The sequence below is a fragment of the Mustela lutreola genome, chromosome 6, assembly GCF_030435805.1.
Source record: "Mustela lutreola isolate mMusLut2 chromosome 6, mMusLut2.pri, whole genome shotgun sequence".
NCBI classification, from domain to species: domain Eukaryota; kingdom Metazoa; phylum Chordata; class Mammalia; order Carnivora; family Mustelidae; genus Mustela; species Mustela lutreola.
This window is the reverse complement of record NC_081295.1, coordinates 25,922,659-25,944,199: the sequence shown is the minus strand read 5'-3', so window position 1 is coordinate 25,944,199 and position 21,541 is coordinate 25,922,659. Positions and strand designations below refer to the sequence as shown.

General features: G+C 35.4%; 1 long non-coding RNA gene across 1 annotated transcript in view; it reads right to left on the bottom strand.

The window, feature by feature from the left end:
- The window catches only part of LOC131833559 (uncharacterized), a 103,574-nt gene that overhangs the window by 41,747 nt on the left and 40,286 nt on the right, over positions 1-21,541 (bottom strand). Inside the window, exon 2 of the long non-coding RNA XR_009354528.1 lies at positions 12,915-12,978. This is a non-coding gene — a long non-coding RNA (uncharacterized LOC131833559). The remainder of the gene's footprint in view (positions 1-12,914; positions 12,979-21,541) is intronic.

The following is a 21,541-nucleotide window of genomic DNA, read 5'->3' as shown; positions in this document are numbered from 1 at the left end:
AACCACTTTTCTGAGTGTCTAGTATAGTCTATACCTTGTTCATATGCAGGGGGTGGTCAATAATGAAAGGAAAGATCCACGTCACAAAGCATTCATCTTTGAAACAAATCCAAGAAAAGAAAATTTAACATGATTCTTTTTGTAAGAAGGAAAGAGACTCTGGGAGCCTGTGGGCCTTTGGAAGTGCTCCACTCAAATAAGGGGAGGAATTTAACAGCCACTTTGGAGGTAGGGGTGGGAAAGTAGGGATGAGATAGGAATCATAAAATTCTGGAAAGCCACTCCTTTCTGGGAATTCTGCGAGGCCACCCTTTCTTGAAACCATTTATTTTTATAAAATACAGTTGCTAAACTCCCCAAATGCTTGGTCAAGTGGTTTTTGTTTTGCAGAAATACTCATTTCGTTTATTGTATTTTTTAGTTCTACAATTTCCGTTGGATTTTTAAGTAGATTCTAGTTCTTGGCCAAAATTCTACATCTTGTAATTAAGTTTCCTGAGTGGGTTTCACCATGGTTATTTAACATTCCATGCCTGATAATCCCAATTTTTAAAATCTACCTTGAGTCTATTTCCATGGACTAAGTTTGCTTTTGTTTTTTGCTATTTGCTCATTTTTTTCTTGACAGGTCTCGTAATTCTATTAAAAATGTGGTGCATAAACAATGAACGCTAAAAAGAAATAAAATAAAATAAAATGGAAAAAATGGGTTTTGGGGCGCCTGGGTGGTCAGTGGGTTGAGCCTCTGCCTTCAGCTCAGGTCGTGGTCTCAGGGTCCTGGGATTGAGGCCCACATCGGGCTCTCTGCTCAGCAGGGAGTCTGCTTCCTCTTCTCTCTCTGCCCTCCTCTCTGCCTGCTTGTGATCTCTGTGTGTCAAATAAACAAATAAGTAAAATCCATTTAAAAACTTTTTTTAAAAAAATGGGTTTTGTATATGAAAAATTGAGACTGAATGATGTTGTCTTTCTCCAGAGTGAATTTAATATATTTTTCCTGGCAGGCAGGTCACCTTTTAGGGATTGAGACTAAGTCTGTTTTATTTCTGTTGTTGTTTTTTAATTTAATTTAGTTTTTTTTTTCCTTACCTGGGTAGCCCTTTAAAATCTGAAAGCCTGAGTATTAACCAGAACTCTTTCCCTCTTGGGAGGGGGACAACTATTTTTGTCCCTAGTTCTTTGATAGGGCAAAAATCTCTGAAAGTAGCCTTTAGAAACCCCTTTCTGCCTACGATCTGGGTCCCTCAGTTCCTCATGACTTTGATAGCCTTGAAAGCCAATCTTTATCCTTCTAACCCACAGGGACCACAGCAAGCTCTAGGCTGCTGCTTTCTGTTTATCCTCTATGTCTCAAGCCTCAGTTTAGAGAGCTTAGAAATAGAATTACATATATAGTCAACTGATTTTTGACAAAAGTGCAAAATTAATTCAGTGAAGAAAGAATAGTTTTTTGTCAACAAATGGTGCTAGGAAAACGGAATATCCCCAAAGTACAAAAACATGAACTTTGAGCCATATCTCAAAACAAATAACAAATAAAACCCAAAATAAAATCCAAAATGAATTATGGACTTATGTGTAAAACCAAAACCCATAAAACTTCTAGAAGAGAACTTAAAAAAAAATTGCAAGCTTGGATTAGGCAAGGGGTTCTTAGGTATGAGGCCATAAAAGAAAAAAAAAAAAAGTAAATTGGAGTCCATTAAAATTAAGAAGTTTTATGTTTCGAAAGGCACTGTTAAGAGAATAAAAATAGGGACACCTGGGTGGCTCAGTTGGTTGAATGACTGCCTTTGGCTCAGGTCATGATCCCAGAGTCCAGGGATCAAGTCCCGCATCAGGCTCTCAGCTCTATGGGGAGTCTGCTTTGCTCTCTGACCTTCTCCTCGCTCATGCTCTCTCTCACTGTCTCTCTCTCAAATAAATAAATAAAATCTTTAAAAAATAAAAAAGAGAATAAAAATACATGCTACCGAGTGGGAAAAAATATTTGTAAATCAAATTAGTAAGTGCCTTGAGAGGAAAAGGATCTTCATTTTACATGTGCTGTTGCCTTGTAACACATTCTTTTTACAATTTGTCTTATTTTGTTTTTTAAATTTATTTAATAGTATTATTGATGTACAATAAACTAGTATTTGGAGTGTATAATTTGATAAGTTTTGACATGTCTATAGATCCATGAAACTATCACAACCAAGGTAAAAGATATTTCTATCACCCTCAAGAATTCCTTCATTTTCCCCCTCCCCATTCCTCTTCCAACCAGCAATCACTGGGTTGTTGTCCCTATAGAATAGTTTATATTTTTCTAGAATTTTATAGAACAGGAAATATACAGTATACTGTTTTGTGTCTGGCTTTGTTCACTGAGCTAATTATTTGAAATTCATCTATGCCATTGTGTATATCACTGATGAGTGGTATTCCATTGTATGGCTGTAACACCACTTGTTTATCCACCTATTGATGGACTTTTGGGTGATTCCTGATTTTTCTATTACAAACAAAGATGCTATGAAGATTTCATTTGTGTGTGGACACATGCTTTCATTTCTGTTGGGTCAATAATACCGAGGAGTGAAATGGTTGAATGTATTATAGACATATGTTTAGCTTTTTAAGAAACTATAAAATTGTTTTTCAGAATGGCTGTACTATTCTATATTCAGCAGTGTAGGAGACATTCAGTTGCTCTACATCCTCACCAAAACTTGGATATAAACACCCTTCTGAATTTTTTGCTCTCTGGTGGGCATCTGCCATTATCATATTACCATGTATAGTTAGCATTTCCACAATGATTAATAATGTTGAGTGTATTTTCATGTGCTTATTTCCTATCTCTTTATCTTTTTTGATGAATTATCTGTTCAAATATCTTGCTCATTTAAAACATTGGGTTGTCTTCTTATTAAATTTTAAGAATTCATTATGTATTCTAGACAGAAGTTTTGTCAGATACGTATTTTGTCAATATTTCCTTGTAATTTAATAAATTTAATAATAAATTTAATAATTTCCAGTGTCTTGTCTTTTTGTTTTTGTAACTGATTTTTGTTTTTTTTGGTTTTTCTGTTTATTTATTTATTTATTTATTTATTTATTTGTCAGAGACAGCGAGCACACACCAGCTGGCAGAGTGGCAGGAAGAGGCAGAGAGAGAAGCAGGCTCCCTGACAATCAAGTAGCCTGATGCGGGACTCGATCCCAAGACACTGGGATCATGACCTGAGCCAAAGGCAGAGGCTTAACCAACTGAGCCACCCAGGTGTCCCTGTAACTGATTTTGAAGAGCAAACTTCAAAAACTTTTTGAGTTAAGTCTAATTTATATATTATGTTTTTCTACTTCTTGCTTTTGGTGAAGTATTTAAGAAATATTTGTCAACATTAAAGTTACTGAGATTTTCTCCTGTTTTCTTATAGTTTTATAATTTTAGGCTTTACATTTGGGATTCATTTTGAGTTCATTTTTGTACAGTATGAGATAAGGGTAAGGGTAGAGTTAAGGGTAAGGGTAGGAGTTCATTTTTTTGTACATGGCTAATTGCTCCAGCATCATTTGTTGAAGACTATTATTCTACATGGAACTGCCTTGATATTTTTGTCAAAACTTAAGAAATACACGTATGTATTTCTTTCTAAACTCTCTATTCTTTCCCATTAATAAATATGACTCTTTAAAAGCCAATACCATGTTATACTGATTACCATAGCTTTATAATAAGATCAAAATAAGCTGGTGTCAATCTGTCAATATTGGTCTTCTTTTTCAAAGTTGTTTTGGCCATTCAAATTACTTTATATTTCCATATAAATTTTAGAATAAATTCACCAATTAAAAAACTTGTCAGTTTCTACAAAGAAGTGAGATAGGACTCTTATTGGGGTTGCTTTAAATCCATACACTATTTTGAAAAGAAATATCTTAACAGTGTTGATTTTTCCAGTTCAAAAACACAACATATCTCTTAAATTTAGTTCTTTGACTTTTCTCAGAATGTTCTGAGAAAAGTTGTACATACTTTTGTCAAATTTATCCCTAAGTATTAAAAACTTGATGTAATTGTATATGGTATTGGCTTTAAATTTTTAATTGCAGATTGCTCATCACTAATACAAATATATATATTTGTATATAAATGTATTTACATATAACAATTTATTTCAATTTTAAATAAAATTTTACTTTAAAAAAGAACATTTTAAAATGTCAATTGCTGATCTTTCATTGCTAGTACACAAATATGAAAGTACATATATTTGGATATTTGTATATAATTTATACATATACATATACCTGCTTATATATATATTGTATACAATATGCATTTGTATATGTATATATTGCATACACATATATATCGATATTGACCTCATGTCTTGCAGCCTTGGAAAACTTATTTATTAGCTCTAGGAGCCTTTTGTTGTTGTTGTTGTTGCTGTTGTTAGATAATTTAGGATTTTCTGTATAGATGATCATGTCCTTCAAGCAGAGAATTTTGGTTCTCTCCCTCCAATCTGTATGCTTACTTTATTTCTTTTTTTTTGTCATAATGCAGCAAAACCAAAAATTTTAAAGCCAAATTATATATTATCAAAGAAAACTATTGAAAACATTAGTAAGAAAAAATAGTTATAAAGAAAAATCAATATATTAAAATATATTGGTTGCAAAAATTTCTTAATGGATTAGATATATATACTTGAGTGCTGCTGAAGTAAGAATTTGGGATCTGGAAAACCAAGATGAAGGGTATACCAGACATCAGAGAAAGTAAAGAGATACAAGAACAGTTAAGAAAAAGTAAGGAAATATGGAGAAAAGAAATTGAAGTATCAATATTTATAAAATTGAAATATCAAAAGAAACCAAAATGAATAAAGTATTTGAAGAAATAATTGTTCAAAATTCACTAAAATTAAAGAAAAATGTAATACTTGAGATTACAAATTCTCAGAGAAATCAACAAGTATGGAGAATTAAAAACCATACCTAGAAATACTAATAGTAACATTTAAGGCCATCAAAAAAACAAAACAAAAAAATTCTAAAATCTCCCAGAGAATAAAGGATATAACGTACCCAAGAAACAAGAATTAGATAAACATGAAAGTTCTCAAAAACATTCCTTGCTATAAGAATATAGTGAAGAAATACTTTCAATGTTGAAGGAAAAGACCTATAAAACTAGAATATTATAGTCAGGTAAATTATTATTTACTTACAGGAGCAAAATAAAGATTTTATTACAGCTATGAGACCCAAAAATGTTCATCACACAAAAACAGTCTGAAAACACATGTGGAGGAAATATTTCAAGAAAAAAAGGAATTATTAAGGGAAGAGGAAATTAGGTGATATGGGAAATAAGTGTGAGTAAACAACCTGAGTTTCTATATGCAAGCCTAATAGAGAGAAGGGGGAAAGGAGAAAGAAGACAAACAAGAAGAACACGAAAAACAAGAAGGAAGATAAAGTTCTTTATAGATCTTGGATATCAGCCCTTTGTCTGTGGTGTCATTTGCAAATAACTTCTCCCATTCCATGGATTGCCTCTTTGTTTTGTTGACTGTTTCCTTTGCTGTACAGAAGCTTTTGATCTTGATGAAGTCCCAAAAGTTCATTCTTGCTTTTGTTTCCTTTGCCTTTGGAGACATGTCTTGAAAGAAGTTGCTGTGGCCAATGTCGAAGAGGTTACTGCCTGTGCTCTCCTCTGGGACTTTGATAGATTCCTGCCTCACATTGAGGTCTTTTATCCATTTCAAGTTTATCTTTGTGTATTGTGTAAGAGAATGGTCGAGTTTCATTCTTCTACAGGTAGCTGTCCAATTTTCCCAGCACCATTTATTGAGGAGAGTGTCTTTTTTCCACTGTATATTTTTTCCTGCTTTGTCGAAGATTATTTGACCATAGAGTTGAGGGTCCATATCTGGGCACTCTACTCTGTTCCACTGATCTATACGTCTGTTTTTGTGCCAGTACCATGCTGTCATGGTGATCACAGCTTTGTAGTAAAGCTTGAAATCAGGCAAAGTGATGCTCCCAGTTTTGTTTTTCTTTTTCATCATTTTCTTAGCAATTTGGGGTCTCTACTGGTTCCATACAAATTTTAGGATTGTTTATTCCAGCTCTTTGAAAAATGCCAGTGGAATTTTGATCCTCAAACTCAACACACACAAAACAGATAATTATGTCAAAAAAATGGGCAGAAGGCATGAACAGACATTTCTCTAAAGAAGACAAACAAATGGCTAACAGACACATGAAAAAGTGTTCATCATCACTAGCCATCAGGGAGATTCAAATCAAAACCACATTGAGATACCACCTTATACCAGTTAGAATGGCCAAATCAACAGGACAGTAAACAACAAGTGTTGGAGAGGATGTGGAGAAAGGGGAAACCTCTTACACTGTTGGTGGGAATGCAAGTTGGTGCAGCCACTTTGGAAAACAGTGTGGAGATTCCTTAAGAAATTAAAAATAGAGCTACCCTATGACCCTGCGATTGCACTACTCAGTATTTATCCCAAAGATACAGATGTGTTGAAAAGAAAGACCATCTGTATCCCAGTGTTCACAGCAGCAATGGCCACAGTCACTAAACTGTGGAAAGAACCAAGATGCCCTGTAGCAGATGAATGGATAAAGAAGATATGGTCCATATATACAATGGAGTATTATGCCTCCATCAGAAAGGATGAATACCCAACTGTTGTTATCAACATGGATGGGACTGGAAGAGATTAATGCTGAGTGAAATAAGTCAAGCAGAGAGAGTCAATAATCACATGGTTTTATTTACTTGTGGAGCATAAGGAATAACATTGAGGACATTGGGAGATGGAGAGGAAAAGTGAATAAGGGGCAATCAGAGGGGGAGACAACCCATGAGAAGCTATGGACTCTGAGAAACAAACTGAGGGTTTTTTTGGGGACATGGGAGGTTGGGTGAGAGTATTATGGAGGGCATGTATTGCATGGAGAATGAATGAATGAATTTTGGATCACTGGAAAAAAATTAAATTAAATTAAATTAAAAAAAGAAGGAGGATATAAAGGAGGAGGAGGAGGAAAGAAAAATAAATACACAATAATTATAAGAAAAATCTAAATATTTCCAAAATGATGGTTAGAAGACTGATTAATATAGAGGTGAAACGAGGAAAACAAGAGAAAAAGGAAAAACAAAATACAACAAAACTAAGAATTTAGGTAATAAAAACATGAAAAAGGCAGCACATAAAACTGAGATTGCAATAAATGTAAATGGCTTAAATTTGCTAGTCTAAAAAAGTATCTCAAATTGAATAAATAAATTAGAATCAATAAAATTATGACAATTATGTAGTGAAAAGAAAATGATACATGAAAGCAGAAAGTAAAGGGACAGGAAAAGGTACACGTATTTTATACCCATCAAATTGGGAAAAATGAAAAATTTGACAAAACCAAATGAAGACACAAATGCAAAGCAATAAGAATTATGCACAAGGGTAAGAGTGTAAGTTAATATAAGTACTTTGGAGAGTAATTTTGCAACATCTTATAAAATTCTGAGGATCTAGCAATTCCACTGCTTAGTGATATTTGTCAAGGTAAATATTGCTAGCTGCCTGTTATGGACTTGTGTGTCCCCAAAATTCATATGTTGAAGCCCTAAATGTCAGTATCTCAGAATATGATTGTATTTGGAGATAGAACCTTTAAAGAAGCAATTTACGTTAACAGGCTGTACAGACAGCCTTACTTCAATCTGACTGATGTCCTTATAAGAAGAGGAAATTTAGACACACATGCTGAGAGATTCCAGGGAGATACATACTCAGAGGAAAGGCTATATAAGGACACAGCAAGAGGATAACTATCTACAAGCCAAGAGAAAGACCTTAGGAGAAACCAAATTTGTGCCAACACCTTGATCTTGGACTTCTAGCCTTCAAAACTGTTGGGAAAAAATGCTAGCCAACCTACGGTATTTTGTTATGGTGGCCCTAGCAAACTAATATACTAGCATAAAAACAACCTTAACATACTAGAAACTAAAGAGAATTTTTTTCTGTGCTCACATAAGTCTCAATCTAATATTAAGTGATGTCTTTCCATCTAGTGATTCCAGGTCTGAAGGTATTTCTGTCTGGTAGCATCACCATCACCCAGGCTTAAGTACTTCACTAAATGAACAGAAAGCAAGGGAAAAGACAGGAGCACTGGAGGATCCCTAGATGGGAAGTTTTCATGAGCCAGGACTGGAAAAATCATATATCACTTCTACCCATTCTACAGGCCAGAAGCCAGTTATATGGTACCCAGCTAATAACTGTAAGACACCATGGAATGTATTCCAGCCACAGTGAATGCAGAGTAAAAGGAGACAGGAATTGTTTGGCACAGTAGTCTCACCCACATAGGTACATAACTTAGAGAAAATCTCACACATATGAACAAAGAGATGTAAAGGATGTTCAATACAGCATTGTCCGAAATAGAAAATAGCCAGAAAAAAACTAAACATTCAATAATATAAAACTGGATTAAATACAGATTTCTTCAAAATACTTCAAAAGCATAAGCAATAATGCAACAAATTAATAAATTTAACTGCATTAAAACACTGATGACAACATCAAGAGAAGAGTCATAGATTGGGAGAAGATATTTGCAACATCTAAACTTAAGGATATACTTGATAACAAGGGTATCCTATTAATTATTAAGCTAGAACAATAGGCATAAATCTGGCATATAGTCACCTTATCTAAAACCAAGGTATTAATCATGAGAATACTCATATAACCCCTGAAGATCAATAAGAAAAGGAAATCCAACAGGAAAGGGTTGAGCGGGGAAGAACTGACAGTTCACAGAAAGAAAAACCGAGCATCTAGTGAGAATACAAAGAATTTTTCAACTGAAATAGTAATAAGATAAGTGCAAAAGAAACAATTCTTTGCACCTATCAGATTGGCAAAAATCACAAAGTTAGGGAGCACCTGGGTGGCTCAATTCAGTAAGAGTCTGCCTTCAGCTCAGGTCATGATCCCAGGGTCCGGGGATGGAGCTCTGCATTGGGCTCCCTGCTCAGCAGGGAGTCTGCTTCTCCCTCTCCCTCAGCCCCTTTCCTGCTCATGCTCTCTCTCTCATATAAGTAAATAAAATCTTTTTAAAAAAATCACAAAGTCAGATAATATCAAGTGTTTGTTAGGATGTGCAGAAATGAGAGCCCTCATGCATTTCTGGCAGGCATATGAATGAGAAATGCCATTCTAAAGAGCAATATGGCAGTTCTTTGCAAAGTATACATTTACTGTGTGACCCAATAATTCCACTTCTGGGTATATGCTGTAAATGCACATATGTGAAGATGGTCACTACATTAAGGGTTGGAAGAAAACTGGATGTTTATTACTAAAAAAATGGAGATGCATATTGAGGAAATACCATGAAGTAGTTAGAAGCAATGGACTTTACTTAATGAATATATATATATAAAACCCAAGGATGAATTTTAAAAATAAATTGAAGAATGAAACTAATAGTACAAAACCATTTATGTGAATTAAGAACACATGCATACACAAAATGTCCTTAAAGTTTGTATGCACACCCAAGGACACAGAGTACACAGGAGCCACTGTCTGTAAAGGGGGAAATTTTAAAAATGTCATAATTTACAGAGGCTTTGACTGGACTGATGATGATCTTAACTGGTGAGGTAATAATAGCTTAGAAACCTACACCTGAAACTGCTCCCCAAAAGACTGGAAATAAATGGGAGGGGGGGCGGGGAGGCATGCAGGCAAGAGGACAGATGGTCAGACTGGGAAGAAGATGCGAAAAAAGTATAAAAAGAGTCTTTCCAATTTTTAGTCAGCTCTTGTTAAATTGGGATGGTTTAAAAACTTAAGAACAAAACAAACAGAATGTTATTCTATGACACCATTGGTTTTGCAGGGTGTGAGAAGCATTGTGGGGTTTTGGGTGAGCTTTCCTTTTTATTGAGAAACACATGGAGTGGTTTGAAATGCTAAGCATGGTTTGCCGCAATGAATGCCCTATACTGTAATTAAACCATTGGATTAGAGGCCTGTTTGCCCTGTTTAATGTGCTTTGTGAAACTCAGTGTTTGCCTTTTGTTGTTGCTGAATCTCTTAGAAAAGCAGCAGGAATTCTCTGAGTATTTTTTGCACTACACTTGGGCAAGCGTCGTATGTGCTGCTGGTTAAAAAGCACCACCCTACCATGCCTTTTGGACTTCTGTTACAAGTGTTGGCAGGAGATGCTCAAGGAGACAAGAGGTATTTAGAGTCTGTGGTCCTTTGAGCTACAAAATGATAAAGCAGCCACAGAAAGGTGTTGACCTTTTAAACTAGGCCACAACCACAACTAGCCACACTGCATCCACAGTCACTAAACACATAGCCCTTGACGTGCTTCATTCTTTCTGCATTATCATAACCCCCCAGGGCCACATTTCTTCCACAAAGTTTCCTAAATGAATTCTGTTGAATAACTGCTAAACATACACGTATTTACACATATGGACACAAATATGAATCTCAATTGTGCACACACATACTGATGTTCTTGAAGTTCTAGAATTCTTGAGAATTAGTTACATCTTTTCTCAGGCAGAAAAATGCAGTCTGTGGAAGAGAGCAGCTGACAAATACTTTAAATGATGCAAACTACTACTACCGAGTGATGGCGGAGTGAAACCAAAGAAACTAATTTTAAAGGGCAATCACAATTTAAAAGAGAGAGAGAGAGAGAGAGAGAGAGAGAGAAAGAGAAGAAAGAAAAGCAAACTTACAAGTACAAAGAGAAAATGCAAAACTGTCAGAACTAAACGATTTAGTATATCACAATAAGAAATGGTGGCTAGTGAAATGTTGGAATTAAGCAGTAGGAAGGTCAACTTTTGGCTGTATTTTATGATGCTTTCCCGGCCCCATTTACACCTCTGCCTACTATAGTGTTTCTCCGATATCTGTTACAGTAAAATCCCCCAAAGAATTGTCCCTGCTCACTGTGTTGACATCCTCTTTTACCTTTTTCTCTTAAAAACACTGACTTTGAAATTTTACTCCATGACCCCACTCTAAGCACACTCGTTCACGAGTGCCACATTGCCACATTGAGTCCTCAGTCCCAAGCCCTCTTCTCAATGGTCTTCTCAGCAGAATTTGTTTGCTCTTCTTCTTGAAACCACTTTTCATTCTGTTTTAAATGTCTACTTTCAAATACTTTTAGATGCACACAGAAGTTGCAAAAATAGTTCAGAGGGTTCCTGTGTACTGATCACCCAGGTTCCTCTAATAATAGCACCTTTCATAGCCATAGTGCAATTATGCTCAAACTTTTAAGAACTGCTCCTGCCTTCTGTAAATTCTTTCCTCACTTGGTATCCATGATACCATCCTCCTGGTTTTCCTTCTCTTCTTAATCTCTTATGTGGATTCTCTTCCTCTCCCTATTTCTAAACATTGGCAGTTCCCAGGGCTCAATCTTTGTACCTCTTTTTAATCTGAATTCGCATCTTGTGTGACCTTGTCTAGTTGTAGCTTTAAATAGTGTGTATATGAAGAAATTTTCAGATTATTACCTCCAGCCTCAAACCCTCGACTGAATGCCTGGCTTGTATATCAAACTGCCTACCCAGCCTCTCCACTTTGGCATCTAAAGGGTATCTCACTTTAATATGTCATAACTGAGCTCATTCAAGCCCTGTTATCCATCACTTTTGCCCTCATTCCCCTTCTGAGCGAATGGTTCCACCAGTCAGCCATGCTCTTAAGCTGAACACTGGAATTGTTCTGGACTATTCTTTTTCTCTCATATAACTACATTCAATCTAGCAATGGATCTTACTGGCTTTAACTTTCAAAATATGACCTCTGTCTAAACAGGGCTCAGTGCACTTCCTTTCTCTATCATCCTAGGCCAAACCTCCTTCATCTTTTTCCTAGATCACTCCAATAGCCTCCTACCTTGTTTCCAGGCTCCTACCTATGCTCCCCAAAGCTTATTCTCCACATGGCAGTCAGAGAGTCTTTTAAAATGCAAATCATGTTCTGTCACTCTTCTACTCAGAACCTCTTAGTATCTTTCCATAGAGATAAATCCGTTACTTCCATCGACCAAGGTCCTTGGCATTGTCATGGCCTACAAGATTTTGTATCATCCACACCATCTTTTCCCACCAACTCTCCAACTGCATTTGTTCTCTCAGCTTGTGCATCCTCCTGGCTATTCGCAGGATACCTAAGCATGTTTGTCCTTGAGGGCATCTGCCTTGAAACTTCTCTCTGCCTGGGTCACATTTTTCCCAGCTATTCCCATTTAAGATTCTGCTCATCCCCTCAGAGAAACCTCCTCTGACCACTTTATCTGAGGCAGAACCTACCCTTCCTGCACTTAGCTCTATCCCTATCCAGACTTCTTGTTCTTAATAAGAATCTGATATCTGGCTGGCTGGCTGGTTGGCTAGTTGTCTATCTTTCTGTCTATCTCCCATGCCAGAATATAAACTCCAGGAGAACCAGGACTTTATCTGATGTTGGTTTACTACTGATTCTCTGCATGACATGTAGTAGGCATTTAATAAATATTTGCTGAATAAATAAATAAGCAAAGGAGCAGTGAAGTACTGTATATAGAAATCTTCCCAGAAAACATGAAGTATTGAAATTGGTGGTGAATAAAATTTGAAATTCAGGTTAAAAATGTAATATTTTTACAAAGACAAGTTGAAATTTTTATCACTTATGATGAAATGATTTTGTCTTTGGCCCTCTCAGCCTCATTGCTTAGCAAAGGCTGTTAATTATAAACACCCTGAATTATCCATGGGTAATTGTATATGTGTCAATGTCAAATATTTCCGATGTAGAATCATTTAATTAGTTTACCTTGAATAACTTGCAGGCAGCTTGAAGTGATACATGCAGTCCACCAATTCCATACTCTGTAAAACTAAGGAAACAGGGTAAAGGGTTTAATCTCTGTCTACAATACCTCCCTCTTGGGTCACTGCTCTAAGAAGAAACAAAGTCACTTGAGCAATAAAGCTATGAAGGTTTTAAATTACATCCTTGGTTAGTTTAATAGCATTATAAATATTTTCTTCTTTTATCTTTAAAGATATGTCCACATGAACTATGTATAGATTCCACTCTTATTATCTGTATTTGTCATTCTCCCTGAGGCAGTGTTCTATCCTCATATAATTAAAGATAAAACCCATGGCACATATATCAAAAATCAAAATACAATCTACCTATCCTTTCTCACTTTCATTTTGTAAATCAGCAGAATATACTTCAACCTCTGAGAATGTATGATCTAAATTATAATGATATTTCAGGGCAAAAATGGGATGAATTCCCTGTATCAAATTCTATGTGGGAGATTACAGATTCATACCATTTACAAATATGGAAGGAAAGAAAACTTAGTTCTACAATCTCACAACCAGGAAGTATAAAGGATGAAGACAAACAGTTTTCAACTGGCAAGAACTCAAGGACTATATTCCCTATCAGCCCTTTCTGAGGATACTAATAGAAATAAACTGTAACCAACAAAAGGATGACCAGGAAAACTATGACAGTTGGACAAGACACTAACATTTAGTATACGTGACTGACAAAAAATAGAACTAAATGTTTTGACAAGATAGAAATAATACCAAAAATTATGAGAAGAAAATTAAAAGAGGGAAATTATAATAAAGGTCATCAGTGGAAAAGAAAAAAGCAAACCTTCCCAAAAAAACTGTACATACATGTGAAAGTAGATAAGTAAACTACATAATTAATTTTTTATTTAAAAAATAAAAATCATAAAATCTTATGCCAGAACTAAGGTCAAATTTGTCCATCATAATGGTAACTACAAATGGGCTTAATATACCTATTATATAAGTTAGAGTCTAAGCTGGTACATCAAAGAAAATCACCAATACAGTGGATTAAAAAAGGTAGAATTTTCTCTTTCTTGTAAAACTGTCTGGAAATGAACACTTCAGGATTGCAGGAAAATTTTGATTCCATACGGTCATCTAGGGACTCAAGTTCTGTCTACTTATGTCCTGAACATTTTTAGTATTGATGTCCTTTCCAGTATTATCTATGCTGGCTCATTAGTCCTGCAATCCTAGGAAGGGAAATAAAGGAAGGCACAAGCAAGTGTTTTTTGTTTTTTTAATTTCAAAATAAAGTTACACGATTTCCTTCTACTCATATACTTAGTCATGTGGTCAAGTGTAATTGCAAGAGAAACTGTAAGATAATGTTAGAATTTCATTCTGGTATTTTTTAGAAAGTTTATGTTTTTCTGAGTCCCAACCCCAAAATACTTTTTCAAGAAATTAGGAAAAGGGAGGGAAATGCAAATTTTCTTGCAGGAATCAAAAAGTCTTACAATCAAAATAGAGACATTACTGTTTTGAAAGAAGCCACTCACATAAAACAGAAAGTGAGGACAAAAAAATACTGACTTGTGGAGATGAAGGTTTAGGTGGATATTTCCAGGGAATGAGGACAGGAGTGTGTAGCAGAGAAGCAGTCACAATCTAATCATGCAATTTTTGTTTTAATTTTGTATTTTTTTTAATCTGTTGCTGTGTTTGGAAAGAAGATGTCTAGAGAGAGACAGAAATGTAGAATACTCTGGATATCTACAGAGGGCTCCTCTTAAGTCTTCATCTGGGTAATATTTAGAACTTGTATGTGAGAGAATTATTTAAGGCTGGAGAAAAAAATCTCTCAAGAATATTGGAGGGAACATTCCTTCAGACTCACACAAGGCCAAGAATAGTTTCTGTTCCCATTATTCAAAATGAAAAGCCTCAAAATTCAAGGGACATCAGAAGACTACTGAGAAGACTATTGCCTTAATATTAGAGAAAAATTAGCCTCAAGATAAATGGTGCTCTGGTCTCACCTAACAAAACTTAAAAGCAAAATCCCCAAAATATTCACAATGTTTCCAGGTAACTGTGTCCCAGAAGAAAGCTCAGGAATATTTATATGCATATAAAAATATCAAGCCTATAACAAAATTAATTGCATAATGTCTAACACCCAATCAGTAATTGCAAGGCATACAGAAAAGCAGGAAAATATGATTCATGATGAGAATAGTAAACCTACGGAAACAGAACCAGAAATTATATAGGTAACAAAGTTGGTAGAATAAGAGATTAAAATAGTTATTATAAATTATCCACTTTGTTCAAGAAGCTAGAGGAAACTTTGAGAATGTTAAGTAGAAATATGGAAGATACAGAAGAGACCAAATAAAATTCAAGAAATGGATAATATACTTCTGAAATGAAATATATACTGGATGGAATTAATAACAGATTAGACACTGAAGAAAGATTAGTGAACTTGAAGATATAACAATAGAAATTATTCAAAATGAAACAGAGAGAAAAAGTAACAGGGCCTCGTTCAAATATACATACAATAGAGATCCCAAATGGAAATAAGCAGGAGGGTTAAAAAATGAACTTAAATAAAAAATGATTGAAATTTTCAAAATTTGATGAAATGATAAACCTATAGATCAAAGAAACCTGACATGTAAGAAACAAATAAAACTGTAAAGTATATCCTAATCAAATGGTTTAAAACCAGTGATAAAGAGAAAATTTTAAAAGCAGTCTTTTTTGATAAGCAGTCTTATGGTAAGAAACAATGCAAGCCAGAAGATAGCAGAGCAATACCACTATAGACAGAATTTAAAAAAAACAAACAAAAAAAGGCAATGTAGAATTCTAAACCCAGAAGTTTTTTCAAAACCAAAAGTACAAAAAAGACATTTCAGACATCCAAGAGCAGAAAGAATTAATAACTGGCAGACATGTAAAACAAGAAATGTTACGAGAAAGTCATTCAGGCAGAAGGAAAAGATTAAAGACAGAAGTCTAAATCTCCCCAAAAGAATGGTGAGTATTAGAAGTGGTATTCGTGTGGCTAAACATTAAAGACTTCTTCATTATTTAAATCTCTTTGAAAAATAGCTGTTTAAAGTAAAATACCTTTGTATTGGGGGTTTGTCACATAACATATTCTAAATGTTTCTGCACCTAAAATGGTTTGAAATATATGAAGCAAAAACTGATAGGACTGCCTAAGAAACAAAGAAATCTACAATTACAGCCAGACCTGACCCTTCTCTCAACAACAGTACAAACTTGCAGAAAATCAATCATAATATAGGAGATTTAATCAACACTATCAACAAATTGACCTGATGGACATTTGTAGAACACTCTACCCACCAACAGCAGAATACACATTATTTTAAAAGGGAAATCAGAATAGTTAAGATAAATCATATTCTAGACCGTAAAACAAATCTAACTAAATTTAAATTAAATGATGCATTTTATGTTCTCTGAATATTATGGGATTGAATTAGAAACTGATAAAGAAATATGTCTGAAATACTCTCAAATATTTATAATCTAACCATGCAAGTGTGTTGGCTACTCAAAATTAATTGAAAAATAATTTTTAAAAAATCGGTGGTGTCAATTTGCTTATACAGGTGACAAATAGCCATGAAAGTGATCTCACAGAGATATTCCCAAAATATTGTGAGCTTTACTTGAATAGATACATATTTTCTCAAGAGCACTACCATGAAGGATAATAGTTATTCGGGTATAGAAGTTTTTTTTTAAAATTTATTATTTTTTAAAAGATTTTATTTATTGATTTGTCAGAGAGAAAGAGAACAATCATGCACAATCAGGGCAAGTAGCAGGCAGAGGGAGAAGCAGGCTCTCTACTGAGCAGGGAGCCCAATGTAGGACTCGATCCCAGGATCTTATGATCATGACCTGAGGCAAAAGGCAGATGCTTAACCAACTGAGCCACCCAGGCATACCAAGGCAGATTTAAGTTTTGTTAGTTTGCTAAAAAATCAAGTTTATTCTTATATAGCTACATAGTATAAAACATTCTTAAAATTATTGGAAAGACAAAATTAATACTCTGACAACAAACTTGCCACCAAGCTGTTATTCTTCACTTCTCTTTTGGGGAAGGAAAATAGATTCTTATATTTCTCCTTACTTTTGTTTAATTGTTCAAGTATTCAACAAGGACTTATGGAATATCCAGTATGTGTCAGGTACCATTATAACAGAACAAGAGTAAAACACTGTTCTTGTTTTCACAGAGATTACATTCTGGTGAGGTGAGTAGGAGGGATATACAATAAACAAATAAATAAAAATATGTCTGGTGACAAATGATATGTAACAAAGTGCACCAGGTAGCTAGAAATATTGATGGGAAAGACCAGATGGGAGAAGAATGTTTCCTGACACAAGGAAATACTTTATTTTTTTTTTAATTTTTTTAAATTTAGGGTTAATTTTAGTTGTCTTTGAATAAAGTCATAATTTAATTGAACTTTCTAGACTTCTCCAGACTCTTTTAGTGGAAGCACACAAGGGTAGAATGCTGAAAAGGCAAAAATTCAAGCATTTTAAAATGTCAGGTACCAAGGAAAAGTCTCTAAAACAGAAGTTTAAAAGATGGAGGAAGCTGAGCATTGGTTTCAAAGTCAGAAAATGGCCAATAACTTGGTCTCCGAGACTGTTCTTATTACAAGGAAGCTTATGCCAAAAATCAATCAATCTCACTTCTTAAAAAGTTTTTAAATATTACTAAGATTCCTTGGAAGTCTCTTCAAAGAACCCTTCTAAAAGTAGTCATACAAACAAGTTTCCTTCTTCTGATTTATAATAGTAAAAATAAGACAATACATAAAATGATGAGAATTTTTGCATAGTAGAGTACAGCACTATAGATTATTAAAAATGGTCAATACAATTCATTTCTCCAATAAAGAGAGATCTGGACAATTTAGTAAGTCTCTCAGTGTGATCTTACTAGCATCCTACCAAAGGATCACAGACACTCATTTGAGAATTAATGACCTACTATATTGTCACCACAGAAAGAATGAGGCTTAATTTGGTGCAAAGAGGCTTGGTACACGGGGTGTCCTCATTCCAGTGTAGCCCTTATTTGGAAGAGAGTCAGTTTGGGGTCAGATGTGATGAGAAGTTAACATGCTGTATGAGAGTTTGACTTTTATAATTACTTGAAAACACTTTTTATTAATGATCAAACATCATAATTCTGTAACTGTATCTTTACATGATGTGGTTCCATTTTTCCTGTTTCCTTCAAACCTTTTGAAAAATCTTGCCTTTACCTTGGTTAGTACAGGGTATCAAATACCTTATTCTGCAATGGTCAGATGCTAAAGGAGTCAGGGGTGGCTAGGAGTGTGTGTGTGTGTGTGTGTCTGTTTGTACATATGCACATGTTCACGCATATACATTTTTTGTGACTTATTTTATTTTTATTATGTTCAATTAGCCAGCATATAATACATCATTAGTTTCTGATGCAGTGTTCTGTGATTCGTTCGTTGTGTATAACACCCAGTTCTCATCATATCACGTGTCCTCTTAATACCCAACACCCAGTAACCCCATCACTCCCTCCACCCACCTCCCTTCTGTAACCCTCAGTTTGGTTCTCACACTCCAGAGTCTCTCATGGTTTGTCTTCCTCTCTGATCTCTTCCCATCCAGTTTTCCCTCCCTTCCCGTGTGGTCCTGTGCACTAGTCCTTATGTTCCACATATGAGTGAAACCATATGATAATTGTCTTTCTCTTAACTTAATCCCCTCCAGTTCCAACCATATTGGTACAAATGGAAGGTATTCATCCTTCCTGATGGCTGAGTAATATTCCATATATATATATGAACCACATCTGCTTTATCCATTCATCTGACATGCATTTAACTTGGGATTTCCATTTTTATAAACTCCACCACTACCAGCCACCACACGCACACACACACAGACACACACTCCCATCCTCCAACACATTCTAGTCTTTGACCTGAATAAGTACCCACAGTCTGTGTAACTGACCTTAAAGATATCCTTCGCAGACCAGTTGCCTCAGTTCATATTCCAATGATTCTAAAATATCAAAGTCTAATTCAGAATGGCATGAATAGCCCACAAACTTTCTGGATGGTCTAGACAGTGTTCAGCTAGTGGTCTGCCCGTAGCCATATGAGAATGACATGTGTTGTCTAGGTGGGTATGCAGCAAAGACAGAGAATTGGCCCTAAATATATTTGCTATCTTCAGATGAGAACTTTTGAAATGGTACAATAATCTTGGATATTAGATGCTTCTTCTAATTTTCTTCTTTCCTGGTGAAAAGATGAGCAGAATAAATCTTATTCCTCAAAATTCTAGAATAATTTTGAAGTCCTTAAAACTTACCATAAATGTTCAATATCATATTATACTATAAATACACTTCTTGGAAAAAGTGAGCTTTTTGTTTTCATCATGATAGAAATCTAGGAACTTTCATATCATATAACAAAATGAAAGATCCAAAAAGTATGAGATCACTGGATGAAGCTGTGGAACTTTCTGAATGGTTAGAAGATTTCTTTTCTGGATTTACTCTTAAATTAAAATGAAGTATTGTTCTTTTTCTTTTTTTCCCACCACAAGGAATGTGGCAAAAACTTGCCACCAAAGCTAAGATCTTTGCCTCCCTCTCTGGGGAACTGGTGGGTCTAGCCATAGGGTTGAATTTGTATCCTAAGAAATAGGGAATGTGTTGGACAAAATACAGAGGCTGAATCAGTCACCAGTGCGTTTCATTTACTCTGAGCCAGTGCCTAAGGTCCTTGTTGCCATGTGTTGCTTTGTTTTGGCTCTGGCAAGAACAGCATATTTCATAAAGGGGTCAAAATTACAAGAAAGGGTCAGCTTGGAATCAGGGAGTTTCCTGCACCACATGAAAACACTCAACCAGCATGCCACAGGTGTCTGTCACAACAGCACAAAGGAAAATATGGCATTGCAAAGGGTGTGGGAGGGAAGAGGGAAGAAACAAAGAGACACAGTGGTCATGCTCAAGAAAAAAACATTTTGTTTCTTTGAAAGATGATTATGACTTATTCAAACCCCAAATCCATATAGTTCTGAAAAATCTTTTCATGCAATGTCTTGGTGAAAGTCACTGGGATGGACCATTGAAAATCCGAACCAACTCCCTGGTTCTCTAATGTTCTTACTTCCTTAAAGTTCTGGGCACCTTATCTTGAATGGGTGAGTGGCAGATATACTATCTGATTTTAACCACAGAAACCTCTGTCGCAGTAACATAAAAGGGCAATGAAAGGGACTATGAAATCAAAGTGTGCTCACGACTTTGATGTGGGCAGGGCTGCCTGGTGGCTGAGAGCGCCAACTTCATGGTACATTTCACCACCTGTGACCATCAGTAGCCACTGATTCTTATCTATCCAGGTTGATTCACTTGCAGGTGCAAGGTATTTAAGTCTAACTTAAAATGTGTATGTTTCACCTATGCTGTGCCTGAGCATCACCCCAGAATGACCCCAAAAATAATAATTCAAGGAGAACTTTGAACATTTATACCTCACTTAGCCTAATATAGTCAATTCAACCTATAAATTTGCCTGATGTTTTCTTTTCACATAGGATAGAATACCTCATCTTTAAATGTCAGCCCAATGGGATCACTGGCTGGCTGGTTTCCAGATTTGCATGGTATCAATATAGTGTCCCAATACAACTGCTTGACATCATCAACTGAAGCTACTATGGAACTTTCAGGGGTAAACTTCTCACCCACGGTCAGATGAAAGTTTACAGAGCATTTACTTCTGTCCCATAAACTAGAAGGCAGAAAAATTGGTGGACATTACAATTTAAACCAAAATCTGCAATTGAAATATTTACATTAAAATCAGAATTTTGATCAAAGTCAACAACAAGATTCTGAGATTATAAACAAAACTACTTTTTAGCTATTCTATGACAGTTCTTCATGGGTAGGTAGGCAGATGGAGCCTGTCTGAAGATTTCTGTACCATCTGGGTGTAGAAAAAGAGCCAGGAGAGATGGTTAGTGTTAGAAAGGGTAAGAAGACTGAGCCTTAGTCCAGATGTATGATTTATGTCACTTGAAGATAGAGTGGCCAGGCTGAGCTTGGATGCCAGGTCACCTCTCTCTGCAGGATGCTCTCCTTATACTTTTCTATAATTGAATTGCCTTCTCTTTATATACACTCTCATTATCTCCTGCTTAGTGCATATTAGAAAGTTTTTTGGGTTGTTGTTTGTTTTAGGAAATACACCGCACTTCCCAAACCTAAAATCAAAACAGAGAGTCTAGAGAAGGATTTTAGTCTAAGGTCGATTTCATGAATCAAAGTTGTGATGAGCTGAAGAAATTAAGTTCCATTTATTATGCACTTAACAACTCTTGTCCACTGCAAGCCATACCATTCTTTAAGAAGGGTCCACAGAGTTGACCTTGCTAAGAGCCATACACTGTAGAGAAAAGAGTGTGTGATTTGGAACGAGACCCATTTAGGAACACAGAAGACCTCCTGAGACCCACCTTGGCTCTAACAATTATTAACTGTGTGAACACAAG